This window comes from Amblyraja radiata, chromosome 6 (genome assembly GCF_010909765.2).
Source record: "Amblyraja radiata isolate CabotCenter1 chromosome 6, sAmbRad1.1.pri, whole genome shotgun sequence".
In the NCBI taxonomy this organism is placed as follows: Eukaryota; Metazoa; Chordata; class Chondrichthyes; order Rajiformes; family Rajidae; genus Amblyraja; species Amblyraja radiata.
In genome coordinates, this window is record NC_045961.1 from 95,314,237 (window position 1) to 95,335,299 (window position 21,063).

General features: G+C 45.8%; 1 protein-coding gene across 1 annotated transcript in view; it reads left to right on the forward strand.

Moving 5' to 3' along the window:
* The window catches only part of gabrg3 (gamma-aminobutyric acid type A receptor subunit gamma3), a 644,954-nt gene that overhangs the window by 278,574 nt on the left and 345,317 nt on the right, over nt 1-21,063 (forward strand). The window lies entirely within an intron of this gene.

Sequence of the window (21,063 nt, forward strand, 5' to 3'; positions counted from 1 at the left end):
AAGTGAAAGGAATTGGAAGCTAGGATTACAACGGGCAAAGTGGTACCCAAAACGCATTTGATCTGCTATATAGTGTATTTTTAGGTGCATCTTTATGTGTCGGTTCCTCCGTGGATGTGAATAGTTCCAGGGCTTGTAGAGTAATGAAGAGACACAAGAAACTGCAGGTGCTGGAATCTTCAGCAAAAAAAAAAACAGGAGGAACTCAGTGGGTCAGGCAACATCAGTGGAGGGAATGGACAAATTATATTTTGGTTCGGGGCCCGTTTTCAGTCTAAAAAAGGCTCCTGACCCTGTTTTGTCCATTCCATTCTGCCCGTTCCCTCAACAGATGCCAAATTTGACATCATTTTAGGTTTAGATTTAGCTTAGTTATCGTCAGGTGTGCCGAGGCACAGTGAAAAGCTTTGTTTTGCCCGCTATCTAAACAGATCAGATAAGCCTTACATAAATGAAATTGTCAAACTCAAAAAAGTTTCAAAGGCCTTTTCTGGTCAGGTGTACCAATTAAGGTACAGTGAAGATAGACACAAAATGCTGGAGTAACTCAGCGGGTCAGGCAGCATCTCTGGAGAGAAGGAATGGGTGACGTTTCGGGTCGAGACCCTTCTTCAGTCTCAACCCGAAACGTCACGCATTCCTTCTCCCCAGAGATGCTGCCTGGCCCACTGAGTTACTCCAGCATTTTGTGTCGACCTTCGATTTATTTATTTATCTATTTATTTATTTTGTTTGATTTATATTTTTATTAGAAGCAGTGCACAAAAGTATAAACCGCAGCATATGACATAATACATTCATTGTACAGCTTCCATTTTAATTTTAACAAAGATGAAATAGAAAAAGAGAGAAAGAGCAAGAAAGAAATGTGTAAGAATAGAACCCCCTAAACTACCAAATGAGTGTAGTCAAAGAGTGAGTAAGTAAAAACTTAAAAAAAAAATAAAAAGACAAAAATGAAAAAAAGGAAAAAAAAACAAAAAGTGTTGATATACCTGCTTCATTTCTCACCCAGTCCGTAATTCGGTTTAATTCCGAAGTTGTGTTGCACCATACTATCCTTGTAATGAATCAATGAAAGGAGACCATATCTTTGAAAATTGCTCTGATTTTCCTGCTAAGTCAAGTCTCATATCTTCAAGATGTTGCGATACCTTCGATTTAAACCAGCATCTGCAGTTCTTTCCTACACATAAGGTACAGTGAAACTCAATTTACTCATGTACAACAGAGGAGTAAAGGGGGCAATACGGATTGCAGAACATAGTTCCCAGCAGTGTAATACACTTGTAATACACAGTGTAATGTACATCAGTTTCCGAAGGAATGTCTGATGTCTCAATATGGTAGAGGTGAATTGCTGTTTAAGAAGGAACTGCAGATGCTGGAAAATCGAAGGTAGACAAAAGTGCTGGAGAAACTCAGCGGGTGCGGCAGCATCTATGGAGCGAAGGAAATAGGCAACGTTTCGGGCCGAAACCCTTCTTCAGACCTGCAGCAGATTGTAGACCTCCAATTCAGTGAATTGTTGCCAGCGTCTACATGGGAAATAATGATCCTTGCGTGAACAGGAACAACAGCTTCCCACATGCTTCACAGAAGAATTGTCAAGCAAAAAAAATGGCAGCAAAGAGATATTGATGTTGAGGGGATCAAGCCATGTGGATTCAGTATAAGATATTGAACAAGTTAGGTCTTTATTCTTTGGAGCGCAGAAGGTTAAGGGGGGACTTGATAGAGGTCTTTAAAATGATGAGAGGGATAGACAGAGTTGACGTGGATAAGCTTTTCCCATTGAGAGGAGGGAAGATTCAAACAAGAGGACATGACTTCAGAATTAAGGGACAGAAGTTTAGGGGTAACATGAGGGGGAACTTCTTTACTCAGAGAGTGGTAGCTGTGTGGAACGAGCTTCCAGTGGAAGTGGTGGAGGCAGGTTCGATTTTATCATTTAAAAATAAATTGGATAGGTATATGGACGGGAAAGGAATGGAGGGTTATGGTCTGAGTGCATGTGGATGGGACTAGGGGAAAATAAGTGTTAGGCACGGACTTGCAGGGCCGAGATGGCCTGTTTCCGTGCTGTAATTGTCATATGGTTATATAAGAAAATGTGACCAAAAGCTTGATCAAAGAGATAGGCTTCAAGAAATGGCTTAAAGGGGGGAAAGGGAGGCAGAGAGAGTGGAACAAAAGAAGCAGTAGTAGGTGATTTAGCTCCTGTGACAATTCTGCCATTCAATAAGATCATGGTTGAACTCTGCCCACAAAATGCTGGAGTAACTCAGCGGATCAGGCAGCCTAGCTAGAGTAAAGTAATAGGTGACGTTTTGGGTCGAGACCCTTCATCAGACTGTGCTTTATATCAGCCCTATTTTCTTATAGTGACTCCACATGGCTTGATCCCCTCAACATAAAAAATATTTATCAATCTGTCTCTGGAAAAGTTCTCTGAAGAAGTTGGACAAACTTAAGATTGTTTTCTCTACTGCATCAGAGGCTGAGGCGAGACTTGATGGAAGTATATAAAATGATGAGAGGCGTCCGTGGGGGAGACAGTCAGATCCTTTTTCCACCGGTGGAAATGTCAAAGACTAAGTCAAAGTTTAAAGGAGATGTGCAGGCGAGTTTTGTTACAGAGGGTAAATCAACCTTGAGGAAGCTTTAGTCAGTTTTTTAGGGAGAGATAGAAAGGGAGTGTGGTTGAAATGATTTAACCATGTGGTGGGTGCCTGGAACAAGCTGCCTGGGGTGGTTGTGGAGGCAGATACCATGTTGTCAATTGAGAGGCTTTTCGACGGGCAGATGGATGCGCAGAGAATGGAGGGATACGGGTCAGGTTCAGGCAAACTTGGCATCATGTTCAGCATGGACATTGTGGGTCAACGGGCCTATTCTTGTGCTGTAGCCTTCTGTAATCTATTTTCTCTACTCAGCAAATGAACTTCCTAGCCTTCCAGCTTTGATCGTTCCAAAGATTCAGCACTTTCTTTCGTGTTGGTTTTCTAGGTCTGCATGAAACTTGAGAGTCTTCAAGGTACAACAGAAGTCTTTAATATGTTACTCAATACTGGCAGCAAGACAACTGAAACATGGCTGCACACTCACACTGTTCACAGAGAGGATAAACTATATACAAGACATCTCCCTTTGTCCTGTGCAGCGCCACCTGCTGCACGGGAGGAGCAACGGGTCCTCCCACCCCACACAGTCCACTAAACATCACACTCCCCCTTTCCAGTTTGAACGTCTCCATTTAGCTGGACCTCGCTTCACTCTTTTGTTTCAGCCTTTTTTGTTTCACGACTCTTGCTAAAGGCCCAGAATCAACAGAGTTTTCCTCAGTGTTCTCTTTTGAAGAGATATCAGTATTTGCTTAATCTGCATGCTGTTCATTCTCCACTTGGCTGTAGTTTTTCTCGGCGGTCGTCAGTGTTTTGGATGCAAACGCGATTGGTTCTTCCTTGCCGTTCGACGCTGTTTGTGAGATTACTGCTTCAAGACCATACGCCGATGTATCGGCGGCCAGCGAGATTGGCTTTGATGGGTCATAGTGGACCAAACGCGTCTTCTGGGCATCTCCTTCAACCTAGTTAATGCATGGTCACACTCTTTGGACCAGTGCCATTCGACGTCCTGTTTTCACTGGTTGTTCATGCACGTGCTGACCATGTTGCAATCTGTGGTAGATGACAATGCCATAGTTGACCCATCGTAGATCAAGGCGTTCCTGTCAAGCTTGGATCCAGTCGATGACGCACAGGGATGTACCTTCTTTACCAACGACGATTGGCGGCAACATCTGTGTCATACCATTACAGGAAACGGCGAAGGTGCATTTGCCTTTCGTGGGAATGGGCTGTCGTCCGTATCCAAAAAGGCAGATGTTGGCCGGTTTCAGTTTGGGCGATCCGATCCTCTCCCAGATGGCCTGACCCATTAGCGACACAGCCGCACCAGTGTCCACCTGGAACTGTAGATCGACGTTCGAGGCCCGCAGTGAAATCCTGGGCTTGTCGGTGATCGTGGACACACGGAGCACTTCAATAGAAATGGTCTCCGCGATTTAATCGACTGTGTTTTGCGCGTCCTACGGATTGACACACTGCCTGGAGATGACCTTTTCGGTAACAGGCATAACAAACGGACATGATATGCGGGCACTCACGGTGATGATGAGCAGTTGAGCCGCGCTGGTAGCAGGGTTTCGATCCTCCCCCCACAGGGGGACGGTTCTTCTGAAGCTGTCCCACCTTCTCCCAATTTGCTCTGGGTCGATCAACTGGTTTCTGGCGTTGTGGAATCTGGCGTTGCGGACGAGTCTGACGAACTGTATGCACCTCCTGAGGGAGATTCGACGCTGTTTCGCCGGCCTTTTGCGCAGTTCTTTACTCAGCAGCTCGGCCATCTTAGCACACTGCAGCACACTCTTCAATGAGGTGTCCGATTCCTTGACAATCGCCTGCTGGATGAATGTGATCTCATGACTACAGCCCATGACCAGTCTATCCCGCAACGCATTGTCTTGGCACTTTTGGCAGCATTGAGTTTTAAAATCACATGCCTTTGCCTTGGTGCGAAGTTCGGCAAGAATTTCGGTAATCGATTGCCCTTCCTGTTGCACCGTCCTGTAGAAATCAAAGCGAGCTGCGAGGAAATTTCGACTTTCTTCCAAATGCAGCTGCAAAGCCGTTGTGATTTCAGTATATGAAGCTTCAGTTACTTCTTCTGTAAGTAAATTTTGAAGCAGTGCAAAAGTTTCCGGAGACATTGATGAACACAAGAGAGCCTTCTTCCTCTGGTCAGTCGTAATTGCCATACTTTCAAAATAAAACTCAACGCACATTAAATACGACCACCACCTTTCTCGATCGGGATCGAAATGATCGAATTGCCGAAATGTTAGTTTGAGTTCTGTTTTTTTTTTTAATTAAAAAAAAATAGGCTCTGATCTGGGTCTGGACTCAATCCGAAGTATCCCGCTCCTGACACCACTTTCGTGTTTGGTCTCTAGGTCGGCATGAAACTTGAGAGTCTTCAAGGTAGAACAGAAGTCTTTAATATATTACTCAATACTGGCAGCAAGACAACGCAAAACGGCTGCAACAGACAGAATCTGACTGGACACTCACACTGTTCACAGAGAGGATAAACTATATACAAGACGTCTCCCTTTGTCCTTTGCACCGCCACCTGCTGCATGGGAGGAGCAATGGGTCCTCCCACCCCACACAGTCCACTTTCTGGTTGAAGCATTTTCAGCCCTGAATGAACAGGCCTTTTCATTTAGCATCGACCACTGGTACTAGACGGAAACATCATCTTCACAATTATCCTGTTAGGCTTGATAATTTTGCATCCTTCATGGAGAATCCCTCTCACTCTTCAGCATACTAGAGAGTATGAACCCAGTTAGCTTAACCTTTGCTCATCGAACATTACCTCACCTCATCGTCCCACAAACCAATTTGACGAGCTTTAGTGCACTCTTTCTATTGCAAATATGTTCATAAGTGATAGGGAGCAGAATTTGGCCATTTGGCCCATCAAGTCTACTCCGCCATTGAATCATGGCTGATCTATCTCTCCCTCCAAACCCCATTCACCTTCCTTCTCCCCGTAACCCCTGACACCCCTACTAATCAAGAATCTATCTATCTTTGCCTTAAAAAATATCCATTGACTTGGTCTCCACAGCCTTCTGTGGCAGTGAAATATATCTTCCTTGGGCAAGGATAGCAGAGCGATACACACTCTTATATTTTGTGGTCTCATCTGTGCCCCGCATCTTTGAACTTGCAACGGAAATACTCCTATAATTAAGGCCAACACACTTAGAGTAAAAAGTCTACAGATGTTGAAAGGCCAAATCAAAAATGGGGAAAGTTACCAACATTCAGATGGTCAAGCAGCCTTGGTGGAGAGAGAAACAGGGGTTGACATATCAAGTGAAGATAGACACAAAATGCTGGAGTAACTCAGCGGGACAGGCAGCATCTCTGGAGAGAAGGAATGGGTGGCGTTTCAACCCGAAACGTCACCCAATCCTTCGCTCCAGAGATGCTGCCTGTCCCGCTGAGTTACTCCAGCATTTTGTGCTATCTTCGGTTTAAACCAGCATCTACGGTTCCTTCCTACACGTGACATTCCAAGTGAAGAATCCTTCATTAAAACAGGTCAACATACCGTTTGCTTTCCTAATGAATTGTTAAGCCCACATGTTAATTTCTCTCTGAAACCAGCACTATTCCACCCCAGGTACACAAACTTGCTGGAGGAACTCAGCGGGTGCAGCAGCATCTATGGAGCGAAGGAAATAGGCGACGTTTCGGGCCGAAACCCTTCTTCAGACTGATGGGGGGTGGGGAAAGAAAGAAGGAAAAAGGGAGGAGGAGGAGCCCGAGGGCGGGCGGATAGGAGGGTGGGAGGAGACAGCTAGAGGGTGAAGGAAGGGGAGGGGACAGCACAGGCTAGCCAAATTGGGGGAACTCAATGTTGATGCCATAAGGGCGCAAGGACCCCAGACGGAATATGAGGTGCTGTTCCTCCAATTTCCGCTGTTGCTCACTCTGGCAATGGAGGAGACCCAGGACAGAGAGGTCGGATTGGGAATGGGAGGGGGAGTTGAAGTGCTGAGCCACCGGGAGGTCAAGTAGGTTAAGGCGGACTGAGCGGAGGTGTTCGGCGAAACGGTCGCCCAACCTACGCTTGGTCTCACCGATGTAAATAAGCTGACATCTAGAGCAGCGGATGCAGTAGATGAGGTTGGAGGAGATACAGGTGAACCTTTGTCGCACCTGGAACGACTGCTTGGGACCTTGAATGGAGTCGAGGGGGGAGGTGAAGGGACAGGTGTTGCATTTCTTGCGGTTGCAACGGAAAGTGCCCGGGGAGGGGGTGGTGCGGGAGGGAAGGGAAGAATTGACGAGGGAGTTGCGGAGGGAGCGGTCTTTGCGGAAGGCAGACATGGGGGGAGATGGGAAGATGTGGCGAGTGGTGGGGTCACGTTGGAGGTGGCGGAAATGGCGGAGGATTATGTGTTGTATTTGCCGGCTGGTGGGGTGAAAGGTGAGGACCAGAGGGACTCTGCCCTTGTTGCGTGTGCGGGGATGGGGAGAGAGAGCAGTGTTGCGGGGTATGGATGAGACCCTGGTGTGAGCCTCATCTATGGTGGCGGAGGGGAATCCCCGTTCCCTGAAGAACGAGGACATTTCCGATGCCCTGGTATGAAATGTCTCATCCTGGGAACAGATGCGGCGTAGGCGGAGGAATTGGGAGTAGGGGATGGAGTCTTTACAGGGGGCAGGGTGGGAAGACGTGTAGTCCAGATAGCCATGTGAGTCAGTGGGTTTATAATGTATGTCGGTCAGGAGTCTGTCCCCTGCGATGGAGATGGTGAGGTCAAGGAATGGTAGGGAAGTGTCGGAAATCGTCCAGGTGTATTGGAGTGCCGGATGGAAGTTGGTGGTGAAGTGGATGAAGTCAGTCAGTTGTGTGTGGGTGCAGGAGGTGGCACCAAAGCAGTCGTCAATGTAGCGGAGGTAGAGGTCGGGGATGGGGCCCTGGTACGTATTGAACAAGGATTGTTCGACGTACCCGACAAAGAGGCAGGCGTAGCTGGGGCCCATGCGTGTGCCCATAGCTACGCCTTGTGTTTGGAGGAAATGGGAGGAGTCAAATGTAAAGTTATTGAGGGTGAGGACCAACTCCGCTAAGCGGAGGAGAGTGTCAGTGGCTGGGTGAAGGTTGCTCCTCTGGTCGAGGAAGAACCGGAGGGCTTTGAGGCCATCCTGGTGGGGGATGGAGGTGTAGAGTGACCGGACATCCATGGTGAAGATGAGGGGGTGAGGGCCCAGAGAGTGGAATGCGTGGAGGCGGCGGAGAGTGTCTGAGGTGTCTAGAACAAAGGTGGGGAGGGATTTGACCAAGGGGGATAGGATGGAGTCAAGCTATTCCAAGCTATTCCACCCCACACCATTTTGAAAAAGGCTACATCTTCTTCCTAAGCAATTTAAGATCTTGATTAAGGTTGTTAATTAATTGCTGTTAATATTCAAATTTATGCTTGCTGAGGGGTGAGGAAGAAAATTACACTGATTATCAAAAAGTCATAACAACAGTATCATTCAAAGGATGTTTGCATCCAGTATGATACTTTGCATGATGGATAGGCTTCAGACTATCCAGTCACTGATCTGCTCTCCCCATGGATCTGCGCCATTTGGTTCCTTTTATAAAAACGCATTGAAACGCAGCAGCATTATATTTCCATCGGGGGTTGTATGTTCACACAGTGTGTACAGCATAACTGGAATTAGTGAGGTGTTAAAGGAACACAGTGTTATCAGTGAGGCAGGCGATGAGCTGTGGAGACTGGAGGTGACAATTGTAACAATGAGATATTCTACCATCCAGCAAAAGACTCTAACAACTATCGCTGTACATTATGCTTTAATTTATTCGCACTAACATTCTCCCTTGGCTGCTCCAAAGTGCTTTACAGCGCTCACAGCAACGGTTCAATTCTGGCCACGGCCGTTATTTGTACGTTCTCCCCGTGATCTGCGTGGGTTTGTTTCCTCCCACACTCCAAAGACACACAGGTTTGTAGGTTAACTGGCTTGGTATAAATGTAAAAATTGTACCTCGTGTAGGTTTGTGTTAATGTGCGGGGATCGCTGGTCGGTGCGGACTGGGTGGGCCGAAGGGCCTGTTTCCGTGCTGTAACTCTAAACTAAACTAAACCTTTTTAAAAAACTCAATCAAGTTTTGCAAGACTTACCTTGCACAAAGCTATGCTGCTTTATCCCTAATCACTCAGAGGTTGTGGGTGTATGGAACGAGCTACCAGAGGAGGTAGTTGAGGCTGGTACAGGGATAGGAAAGGTTTGGATGGATTGGGAACAAACATGGGCAAACGGGTCTAAGCTTAGATGGGGCATCTTGGCCAGCATGGAAGAGTTGGACCGAAAGGCCTTCACCCGTGCAGTATAACTAAAAAAATTCCTGTCGATACTTCTGAATATTTCTCAAAATGTTTATAAACTGTCAAAAATGAAATACATTTCAAAAAACTACAAATGTTTAGTTGAGAAATAAGAGCATAGAACAGTACAGTTGATAGGACAAGTTTAGAGGGATATGGGCCAAATGAAGGCAGTGCGGCTAGTGTCGTTGGGGCATGTCGGGCGGTGTGGGCAAGTTGAGCCAAAAGAGCCTGTTTCCACGTTGTCTTGACTCAACGACTCTAGAGCTCAAGAACAGGTCCATCGGCCCATAATGTCAATTTGGCCCGAATAAAAGCAACTAAAAAGCATGTAATAGTGCGTTTATCGAATGAAAAATGCAAACACAAGTACAAATTTTAAAATGTGTGTTATCTTATTGTAGTGCTGCAGTCATAATTCAACTGAATGGGTTCATGGATACTGCAACTGGTCCAACTTGGCAGAGGACCTTGGTGTTGATTTCCCAGTTGAAATGTTGGGGAATCTCATTGTTTTTGAAATGCTTGGAGCAGCAGTGTGCAACCAGAAAAGTTTGCCAACAGTATTTTTCCGACAGGATCAGGATTTTTCACTCAAGGGCCTTGAATCATATAAACCATATAACAATTACAGCACGGAAACAGGCCATCTCGGCCCTACAAGTCCGTGCCGAACAACTGCCGTGCCGAATCTTCAGGCGTTAGCATGAATAATTCAGCGTGGAACTACCAGCTTTGCTAGGGATAGAATAATTCCCAGCCGTGGGAGCAGAGATTTTTCAGGTTGGTTGCTATACCACCCTCACAGAACAATCAGGGGCAACTTCAGACTGTTAGTCCATTGATTTCTTCCCCAAGATAAGTCATATTTCACTTGGGCAGCTTACAACACAGCGGTATGAATAGAAACATAGAAACTTAGAAAATAGGTGCAGGAGTAGGCCATTCGGCCCTTGGAGCCTGCACCGCCATTCAATATGATCATGGCTGATCATCTAAAATCAGTGCCCCATTCCTGCTTTCTCCCCATATCCCTTGATTCCGTTAACTCTAAGAGCTATACCTTCGAATATTGACCTCTAACTTCACGTAACCCTTGCTTTCCCTCTCTCTCCATCCCTATTCCATCATAGTCCTCCGACCAGCCTGACTGTCCTCCTAATTAAATGCTACCTTTGCAAGCTTCGCTGTCACCTTCCCCCAGCTAACAATGATCTATTCTTCATTTTCCTTGACCCTCGTCCCCTTTGATGTCTCGTTTTCACACCTTACCCTTCCATATCTCTGGGTCTCCCTCTCCCCTGCCCCTCCGTCTGAGGAAGGGTCTCAGCCCAAAATATCACCCATTCCTTGTATCCAGAGATGCTGCCTGTACCGTTGAGTTACTCCTGTATTTTGTGTCTCTCTTCGATGTAAACCAGCATCTGCAGTTCCGTCCTACACATTGTGTTCATCTAGTTGAAATTGGTAGTTCCAATTCTGGCAAAAACAAACAAAGTAGAAACAGAAGTTTCTGGAAACATTTTGGAGATCAGGCAGCATCTGAGGAAAGGTCAATGTTTTAGGTTTGAGACCCTTTTGTCAGAATGATGGAAGATATCTGTTTTTTTCTTTGAGTGATGATTTGAGTAGATGAACCAGTGGTGGGTATCAGGCAAGGAGCCCACAGACAGCATGAGGTAGAAAGAGAGTAAGCTTGCATGGTCAAACAGGCCGTTCGTACTTCAGTGTCTTGTTGCAGGCCGACGGCAGTGAAAATAACCTGACAATCACTGTGAATTCACCCAGTACTGATTATAGTCATTCTCTGGAAAATAACAGTCTGTTGAGCAACTTCACAATGAATTTAATTTGTGTGAAATTAAGGTTCTCTCCGTTGAGAAGACTCTGTTCACTTGATGTTTCTGTTTCCTGGGTCCCTACAAGCACACCTCTGATGTGCCTTCATTCCTTGGAGCGCAGGAGGATGAGAGGTGATTTTATAGAGGTGTGCAAAATCACAAGAGGAATAGTTTGCATAAATTGGGTTATGCAGGCAGGTAAGCATCATGCAAGGGGACAGATTCAAGATGACCTGGCCCACAGCTCTTTTGTACGAACCCACTGGTACAGTGTACTTTCACCGGAACAGTGAGAGGAACTTTCACCCACTTAGATGAGAGGAACAGATCGGGTAGACGCACAGAGTCTCTTGGCCAGAGTAGGGGAATCGAGAACCAGAGGACATAGGTTTAAGGTGAGGGGGGGGAAAGGAACCTGAGGGGTAACTTTTTTACACAAAGGGTGGAGGGTGTATGGAACGAGCTGCCGGAGGAGGTAGTTGAGGTAGATACTATTGTATTTAAGAAACAATTAGACAGGAGCATGGATAGGGCAGGTTTAGAGGGATATGGAGCAAACGCAGATAGGTGGGACTAGTGTAGATGGGACATGTTGATCGGTATGGCCAAGTTGAGCCGAAGGGCCTGTTTCTATGCTGTACCACTCTATGATCTTAGATTTACCTTTAGGTCTCCCTACAAGAATCCCATGATTGTTGTATTTGCCAGAGGTAGATCATCCAGAGAGATGAGAGGCACATTAACTGCTTAACTGTAACTTGTATCTTATTTCAATTACATATCACTCAGACTTAATTGTGAAGGCCAAAATCTCTCACCTGGAAACTCTTCCTCCGTATGTAAGGTGGGATTTATATATATTGGAGGCAGCTCAAAACAAGACAGAAACGTGCTGCCGGGGGTGGTGGTTGAAGCAGATTTGTTAGTGGCCTTTAAACATAGAAACATAGAAATTAGGTAGGTACACGGATAGGAGGAATCGGTGAGGTTTCGGGTCGAGACCGTTCTTCAGACTCAACTCAGATAAGTGATGGTCTTGGCATCACGCTCAGCGCAGACATTGCGGGCTGCAGGGTCTGTTCTTGTGCTGTACTGCTCCATGCTCTATGTACTCCAGATGAGACTGAACCAGTAACGCCTTAACATTACTACCTTGTTTTTCCACTCTTTTATAGAGCATAGACAGTAGGTGTAGTACAAGACCACACAGTCTCTCAAGCCGGCTGTGTGACTCAGTAAGATCAAGTCCGATTTCACCAATGGTGTCTGCTTCACTTTCCCATCTGTTGCCTGTAACCTTTGATTCCCTTACAGACCAACAATCTGTTTACTTCGGTCTTGATTATTTTCAATAACTCAGTCTCTGCAGCTGAGAATTTCAAAGGTTGAAAACCCTCTGAAGGAAAAAGTTCTTCATCATTTGCACGCTATCGACAAGACCCCTTGGGCATTCAACCAATTTCGCAGTTTTTGATTTTCCTGACAAGGAGTTACATCCTCAAATCATGCCCAATAAATCCATGAGTGAATCCCAGTATCCCTTTTACTGTTTTTACAACCTTTTCAAATGGCCATTCTACCATCAAGGATTTGTGTACCTCCACCTGCACTTGCAGCTATATCTCCTTTAAAGTTATATCATTTCATTTCTCAGTTCTATCAATGCTCCACTCTATAGACCATAAGACATAGGAGCAAAATGATGCCACTCAGTCTGCTCCGCCATTCAATCATGGCTGATATATTATTCCCTCTCAACCCCATTCTCCTGTTTTCTCCCCATAACCTTCTACTGAAAAGTATTCACATTGTTCCACACTATCTTCTGAAGATATGCCCATTTTATCTGTGTATCCTGATGTTTGCTAATATACTCAATATTGGAATATTTGCATGAGGTTAGTGAAGCACTGGAAATGTCACTAATAAATATTTTAAAATATTGAAAATCAAAATACTGTAGGTACAGGAAAATCTTGAAATAAAAACTGAGAATGCTGGAAATATGCATCAAGAGTGTTATGGGCCTGTCCCACTCAGGCGATTTTTTTAGGGAACATGTCCGCCGGTGGTTGCCTCAGTCACGGAAAAAGACGTAGCGTCTTTCTGTTCGCCGCTAAATTTTCGACACGTTGAACATTTATCGCGACAGTGTGTTTGACGCCAATGAGCGTAGCTTGACCTCTCCTGACGAAGGTGCTGTCATAGGTTGTCGCCGGTTTTTCAGTGACCAGCTACGACTATGACAGTCGCCGGCAGTTGCCTAAAAAAATCGCCAAGTGGGACAGGCCCATTATATTGTCATACTTTGATCATACTTTGATCTCTTGTTTTCACACCTTACACTTCCCTATCTCTGGTTTCCCACTCCCCTGATTCTCAGTCTGAAGAAGGGTCTCGACCTGAAACGTCACCCATTCCTGTTACCCAGAGATGGTGCCTGTCCCGCTGAGTTGCTTCAGCATTTTGTGTCTATCTACTTTACTGTCATTCATTCTGGAAATGGAAAAATAAAATTCTTACTTGCAGCAGCACAACTGATATGTAAACATAGTAGTCTGTAAACACCATTAAAAAAAGCCCAACAAAACACCTATATAAAAGTACAAACACCCAGACAAAAACAATGCCTCGCAAGTCCCTAGTGTAATGAATGGAGTTTGAAGTTCATAGTTTAGTTGGAATTCATGGAGAATAGCGTAGATGGGGCAAAGATAGTCTCTTGCAGTGTGGGTGATCAGGATTGGCATGCAATCAAGCTATCTGATTGATAGATTACTGAGGACTGGTGGGGACAGCTAGTGAGAAATGTAATCAGAGGAGCGGGAAGCGCCCAGCAGATTGGACATCGTCAGTGGAGAGGTAATCAATCTGGAATATTATCTCAGGTTTCATCTCTGCTGTCTGAGCCGTTTAGTATTTCAATAGACAATAGGTGCAGGAGTAGGCCATTCGGCCCTTCGAGCCAGCACCACCATTCAATGTGATCATGGCTGATCATCCCCAATCAGTACCCCGTTCCTGTCTTCTCCCCATATCCCCTGACTGCTATTTTTAAGAGCCCTATCTAGCTCTCTCTTGACAGCATCCAGAGAACCCGCCTCCACCGCCCTCTGAGGCAGAGAATTCCACCGCCCTTTGAGGCAGAGACTCACCACTCTCAGCATTTAAATGCCATTGAGCCATGGAGTCTTAGTCATACAGCATGTAAACAGACCCTTTGGCCCATCTTCCCCACACCGACCAACATGCCCCATCTACACAGGTCCCACCTGCCTGTGTTTGGCCCACATCCCTCTAGACCTGTCCTATCCAAGTGCCTGTCTAAATGTTTCTTAAACGTTACAATAGTCCCTGCCTCAACTACCTCCTCCGGCAGGGTTTCGGCCCGAAACGTCGCCTATTTCCTTCGCTCCATAGATGCTGCTGCACCCGCTGAGTTTCCCCAGCAATTTTGTGTACCTTCGATATTCCAGCATCTGCAGTTCCCTTTTGAACACCTCCTCCGGCAGCTTGTTCCATACACCCATCTCCCTTGGTGTAAAAAAAAGTTACTCCTCAGGTACCTATTAAATCTCTACCCCCGCACCTTAAACCTATGTCCTCAGGTTCTCAATTCCCCTACTCTGGGCAAGAGACTCTGTGCATTATCCCGATCTATTCCTCTCATGATTTTGTGCACGTATAAAAATTTACGTATAAATGTGATTTTTGTTTATTAAATATTTAAATAAGAGATACAATATGCATACATAATTAGCCCTTTTAAGTCCTGAGCATTTGCTAAATAATATTACATCTTGATGTACCTTTAAGGGCTCACTTAAAGTTCAAGCAACAAACGTGATATTTTTGGGGTATTTTCTTGTCAGCCTAGCTTGTAAATGTATACAAAACTCAGCCATTGTTGCTTGATCACAGTGAACAAGGGCAGCCCACAGTCTGTGAACAAGGCCACGAATATCACGAGGTTGCTCTCTATTTTAAGAAGCAGTGACAACGTTCACGAAGATGGCGCCCAAATATATGTATGAGGCGATTCACCAGCAGAGCTGACAGCCATACACCGCTCTGCTTTGCCACAAACACTGCAGCAGGGTGGCGCAGCGGGTAGAGCTGCTTCCTCCCAGCGCCAGAGACCCGGATTCCATCCTGACCCCAGATGCTGTCTGCGTGGACTTTGCACATTCGCCCTGTGACCGAGTGGGTTTCCTCCGGGTGCTCTAGTTTCCTCCCACGTCAAAGACGTGCAGATTTATGGGTAAATTCGCCCCTGTAACATTGCCTCTAAAGTGTAAGCAGTGGATTTGAGAGTGAGATGACCTAAAATAGTGTAAATACTGTTTTCATGCTCTATCTGTGAATTTTACAGAGCCTTAATTAGACACGGAATGCTGGAGTAACTCAGCGGGTCAGGCAGCATCTCTGGAGAAAAGGAATAGGTGACGTTTCATAAGGTCATAAGGAATCGGAGTAGAATTAGGCTATTTAGCCCATCAAGTCTACTCCACCATTCAATAATGGCTGATCTATCTCTCCCTCCTAACCCCATTCTCCTGCCTTCACCCCATTACCTCTGCCACCTGTACTAATCCAGAATCAAGTTTCGGGTTGAGACTCTTCATCAGACTCCAAGATAGAACCTTGGTGATTCTGGGATTGCTCCGAACTTATCTCAATAAGCACCTTTCATGAGCAGAATGGTGCGTCACTCAATGCTACTGTACAATACAATACAATACAATACAATTTATTGTCATTTGGATCCCTTGAGGTCCAAACGAAATGTCGTTTCTGCAGCCATACATTACAAACAAATAGACCCAAGACACAACATAATTTACATAAACATCCATCACATTGCTGTGATGGAAGGCCAAAAAAACTTATCTCTCCACTGCACTCTCCCCCCCGATGTCAGAGTCAAAGTCAAAGCCCCCGGCGGACGATGGCGATTGTCCCGCGGCCATTAAAGCCACGCCGGGTGATGCAAGGTCGCACACCGGGTCTTGATGTTAGAGCCCCCGGCGGGCGCTCGCAGTCCCGCGGCCATTCCAAGCCGCGCGGGGCAATGATGTAAGGCCCCGCTCCAGGAGCTCTTCAACCCCGCAACTCGGGCGGGAGAAGTCACCGTTGCGGGAGCCCCGAAAAGCGGTCTCCCTCCAGGGACCCGCGGGCTCCCGGTGCTGCCGTCCGCCAAACCCGCAGTTGCAGCCACCGAATCTCCGGAGGTCAGGCCGCAGCAGCGTCCACCACAGCTCCACCCGCTCTGGACTCGGCCAGCTCCGCGACGGTGAGGTGAGTAGTCGGCACCACAGCCCCCGGTCTTCCTGTTGGAGGCCGCTCCTCGTTGCAGCCCCAACGACAACGGAGACCCGACAAAGAAAAGGTCGGGTCTCCCGTGCAGGGAGAGATTTAAAAGTTACCCCCTCCCCCCCACACCACCCCCACCCCCCCCCCCCACACACATACCCCAACAAAAAATAACAAAAACTACATAAAAACATAGACATAAAATAATAAAAACGCAGACGGACTGCAGAGGCCGCTGCTGACGAAAGTCGCGCCGCCCACCGAATTTCGTCAGGGGCTCATTCAAACCTGACCTCGGGAATTGAGGTCTGCATAGAGTTTGCATGGAGGTCAACAGATCCCTGGTCCCTCAGTTTCTCTCATATCCCAAAGATGTGCTGTTAGGTCAGTCGGCCACTTTAAATTGTCCGCAGTGTCCAAGTGAGTGGTGAAATCTGCAGGAAATTAACGGGAATATGGGGAAAATAAAAAGAGATGCAATTACCGTTCAAGGTAGGTTGATGACAAAAAGAATCAAAGGACAGTTGCGGTGCATCTGTGAGAGAGAATAATTTGGAGAATGATTGGGTTAACATGTGATGAGTGTTTGAATGCACTGGGCATGTACACTTTGGAGTTTAGAAGGATGAGGGGGAACCTCGCCGAAACTTATCGAATAGTGAAAGTCCTGGAGAGAGTGAATGTGGAGAGGATGTTTCCACTTGTGTGAGAGTCTAGGCCCAGAGGTCATAGCCTCAGAAGAAAAGGACATACTTTTAGAAAGGAGATGAGGAGGAGTTTCATTAGTTAGATAATGGTGAATCTGTGGAATTCATTGCCTATGAAGGCCAAGTCAATGGATATATTTAAGGTGGAGATTGACAGATTCTTGATCAGTAAGGGTGTCAGGAGTTATGGGGAGAAGGCAGGAGAATGGGGTTGAGAGTGAAAGAGAGATCAGCCATGATTAAATTGCAGAGTAGACTTGGTGGACCAATTGGCTTAATTCTGCCCCTAGAAACTACGAACACAGGGAAATTGGGAGAGGGTTAATGAAACTAATGGGATTGCTGCCTGGGAGCCAGCAAAGACCCGACGGGCTGAATGGCCTCTCCAATTATATGTATAAAATTAATATAAATTAATCTGATAATGTGCAGCTTACAAGTACTGGGAGTTATCATGTTGCGATGTCTCCAGGCAGCTTAAGCACCACCCAAAACCCGATTTAATTTTAAAAGCTGAAAACTGTCTCTAGACCCAATCCCTCTCCAAAGGCACCAACTGTTGACTAAAAAAAAAAATCACCTTAGCAATCCAATTGATGATTTGTTGCCCTCGTCAACCCCAAACCCTCGGCTCGAACCCAGTGGCAGTGTAAATTAATCGGCCGTCCCTGCTCTTTTGGCCTCCCTGCCAGCTGCAGCTGTAGAATTAATTCTGACAAAACATTCCTGCTCCCAACCTCCACTCCGCATTGCTAGATCATTAATTTCCATAAAATCTTTACTGCTGCATAAATTGTTTAAATAAATTCCCGTTTCTACCTGCTGCATCATTAATTAAACAATGGCAGTTGCCTTTGTTTGAGATAAATTGCCATGCAAACTTTTCTTCCGACCAGGCGATACATTTTGGGGCAAGTTGGCATCAGAGAAGCAAATATAGTCCTTTGTTCAAAAGGGAACTGCAGATGCTGGAATATCGAAGGTACACAAAATTGCTGGGGAAACTCAGCGGGTGCAGCAGCATCTATGGAGCGAAGGAAATAGGCGACGTTTCGGGCCGAAACCCTTCTTCAGACTGATGGGGGGTGGGGGGGGGAAGAAGAAGGAAAAGGGGAGGAGGAGGAGGAGCCCGAGGGCGGGCGGATGGGAGGGTAGAGGAGACAGCTAGAGGGTTAAGGAAGGGGAGGAGACAGCAAGGGCTAGCAAAATTGGGAGAATTCTATGTTAATGCCATAGGGACGCAAGGTCCCCAGACGGAATATGTCTCTTTGGTCTCTTTGAGTATGTTCCACTCTTGGGTTGGATCATGATTGCTCGATATTCTTTTTTATCCCTCTTGTTGATTTTCAGGCAGGATGCTTATTTTAGTTTAGTTTAGTTTAGGTTAGAAATACAGCATGGAAATAGGCCCTTCAGCCCAACGAGTCCAAGCTGTCTATCGATCACCCCTTCACACTAGATCTGTTTTATCCTACCTTTTCATTGCATCCTGCACACTAGGGGCAATTTATAGCAGCCAACATCAAACACCAATTTAATTTATTCATAGAAACATAGAAACATAGAAACATAGACAATAGGTGCAGGAGTAGGCCATTCATGGCTGATCATTCAACTCAGTATCCTGTACCTGCCTTCTCTCCATACCCCCTGATCCCTTTAGCCACAAGGGCCACATCTAACGCCTTCTTAAATATAGCCAATAAACTGGCCTCAATTACCTTCTGTGGCAGAGAATTCCAGGGATTCACCACTCTGTGTGAAAAATGTTTTTCTCATCTCGGTCATAAAAGATTTCCCCCTTATCCTTAAACTGTGACCCCTTGTTCTGGACTTCCCCAACATCGGGAACAATCTTCGTGCATCTAGCCTGTCCAACCCCGTAAGAATTTTGTACGTTTCTATAAGATCCCCCCTCAATCTTCTAAATTCTAGCGAGTACAAGCCGAGTCTATCCAGTCTTTCTTCATATGAAAGTCCTGACATCCCAGGAATCAGTCTGGTGAACCTTCTCTGCACTCCCTCTATGGCAAGAATGTCCTTCCTCAGATTAGGAGACCAAAACTGTATGCAATTCTCCAGGTGTTGTCTCACCAAGACCCTGTACAACTGCAGTAGAACCTCCCTGCTCCTATACTCAAATCCTTTTGCTATGAATGCTAACATACCATTCGCTTTCTTCACTGCCTGCTGCACCTGCATGCCTCCTTTCAATGACTGGCGTACCATGACACCCAGGTCTCGTTGCATCTCCCCTTTTCCTAATCGGCCACCATTCAGATAATAGTCTACTTTCCTGTTTTTGCCACCAAAGTGGATAACCTCACATTTATCCACATTATACTGCATCTGCATTTGCCCACTCACCCAGCCTATCCAAGTCACCTTGCAGCCTCCTAGCATCCTCCTCACAGCTAACACTGCCCCCCAGCTTAGTGTCATCCGCACCGCATCGTGTAATCGGCCACCATCCTAATACAGCTAATGCAGCTAATTCACATTAGAAGCAAGCGTTTAGGTTTGTTTAGCTCAGAGCTACAGCATGGAAACAGGCCCTTCAGCCCACCAAGTCCACGCTGACCATTGATCACCAGTTCACAGTAGTTCTATGTTGTCCCACTCCCTTCAAACTACGGGCATTTTACAGAGGCCAAATAACCTACAAATCCACATGTCTTTGAGATGTGGAAGGAAATGGAGCACCCAGAGGAAATCCACGCAGTGGCAGAATGTACAAACTCCACACGGACAGCACCCGAGGTCAGGATTAAACCGGGTGTCGGAAATATTATGACCACTTCAAACTTACAGAGATGTACCAGTCAGGAAGTTATGTAGCCAGTTTCAAATGAAGGCCCTGAAGCCAATGTCCTGGAATTTAGAGATGAGTTTATTCAGTATTATGGTGTTGAAGGCTGCACTGTAGTCAATGAATAGCATCCTGATATGGTGTCAATGTGTAGGAAGGAACTGCAGATGCTGGTCTATACCGAAGATAGACACAAAAAGCTTGAGTAACTCAGCGGGTCTGACAGCATCTCTGGAGAAAAGGAATAGGTGACATTTCGGGTCAAGACGTCTTCTTCAGATGCTCTTAATGTCCAGAGGATCCAGAGTTGAATTTAGTGCAAGGGGATGGCACCTTCCTTGCTTGGTTTCATCTCATCTGATCTCATTCATCTCCCTCCATGTGAAACTCGTCTAACAACCATTATGATCATCAAATTAAATTAAATTTCTTTATTTATATAGCACATTTTTAATCAACTTGCATTGACCCCAAAGTGCTTCACATAATTACATCCACACACACAGGCAAAGGTGGGTGAAGTGTCTTGCCCAAGGACACACACAGGCAAAGGTGGGTGAAATGTCTTGCCCAAGGACACAACGACAGTATGCACTCCAAGCGGGATTCGAACCAGCTACCTTCCGGTTGCCAGCCTAACACTTAACCCATTGTGCCATCTGTCGTCATCAAACCCTCTGTACGTCTTGGCGCTAACCCGGGCTGTGCCATTTGGAGTAATTTGGTCACCCCTGGCATGGTGGCGCAGCGGTAGAGTTGCTGCCTTACAGAGACCAGCGTTCGATCCTGGCTACGAGCGCTTTCGAGATCTTTGGTTTCCTCCTACACTCCAAAGACGTACAGATTTGTAGGTTTAATTGGTTTGGTATAAATGTAAATTGTCCCTAGTGTGTGTAGGGTAGTGTTAATGTGTGGGGGCCGCCTACCACAGACGTCGAGTCATTTTAAGTTAATTGTTATTTACACAAGTTATGAGACACAGGTAACAATGAAACAACATGTTTGCAGCAGTGTTTTTAGCTCCCATAGAAAAATGCAGAAAAATAAATCATATACAAAGTAAAATTTCTAATAGAAAGAAAACTGGAAAAAGAAATCCCTAGCCACAACTTCAAATTAACTTGTTTTCGCATCAGAAAGATCATTGACCTAAAGCATTAATTAGTTTCTCTCACTACCTGACATGAGAATTTCCAGCAATTACTATTTTTATTTCAGACTTCCAGCATATGCAGTTTTCTGCCTTCGGTATCGCATTAATTGTGTACTAACTCTCATTCATTAATCAATTTTTAATGGTTTGTCTCTCTCCACTTGACGTGCAATGAACAATGAGTCAACGAGTTATTAAGATATTAAGGGAATCAAATATTTGATTAGTGCAGGCAGTTGGAGCAAGGCAAAGAA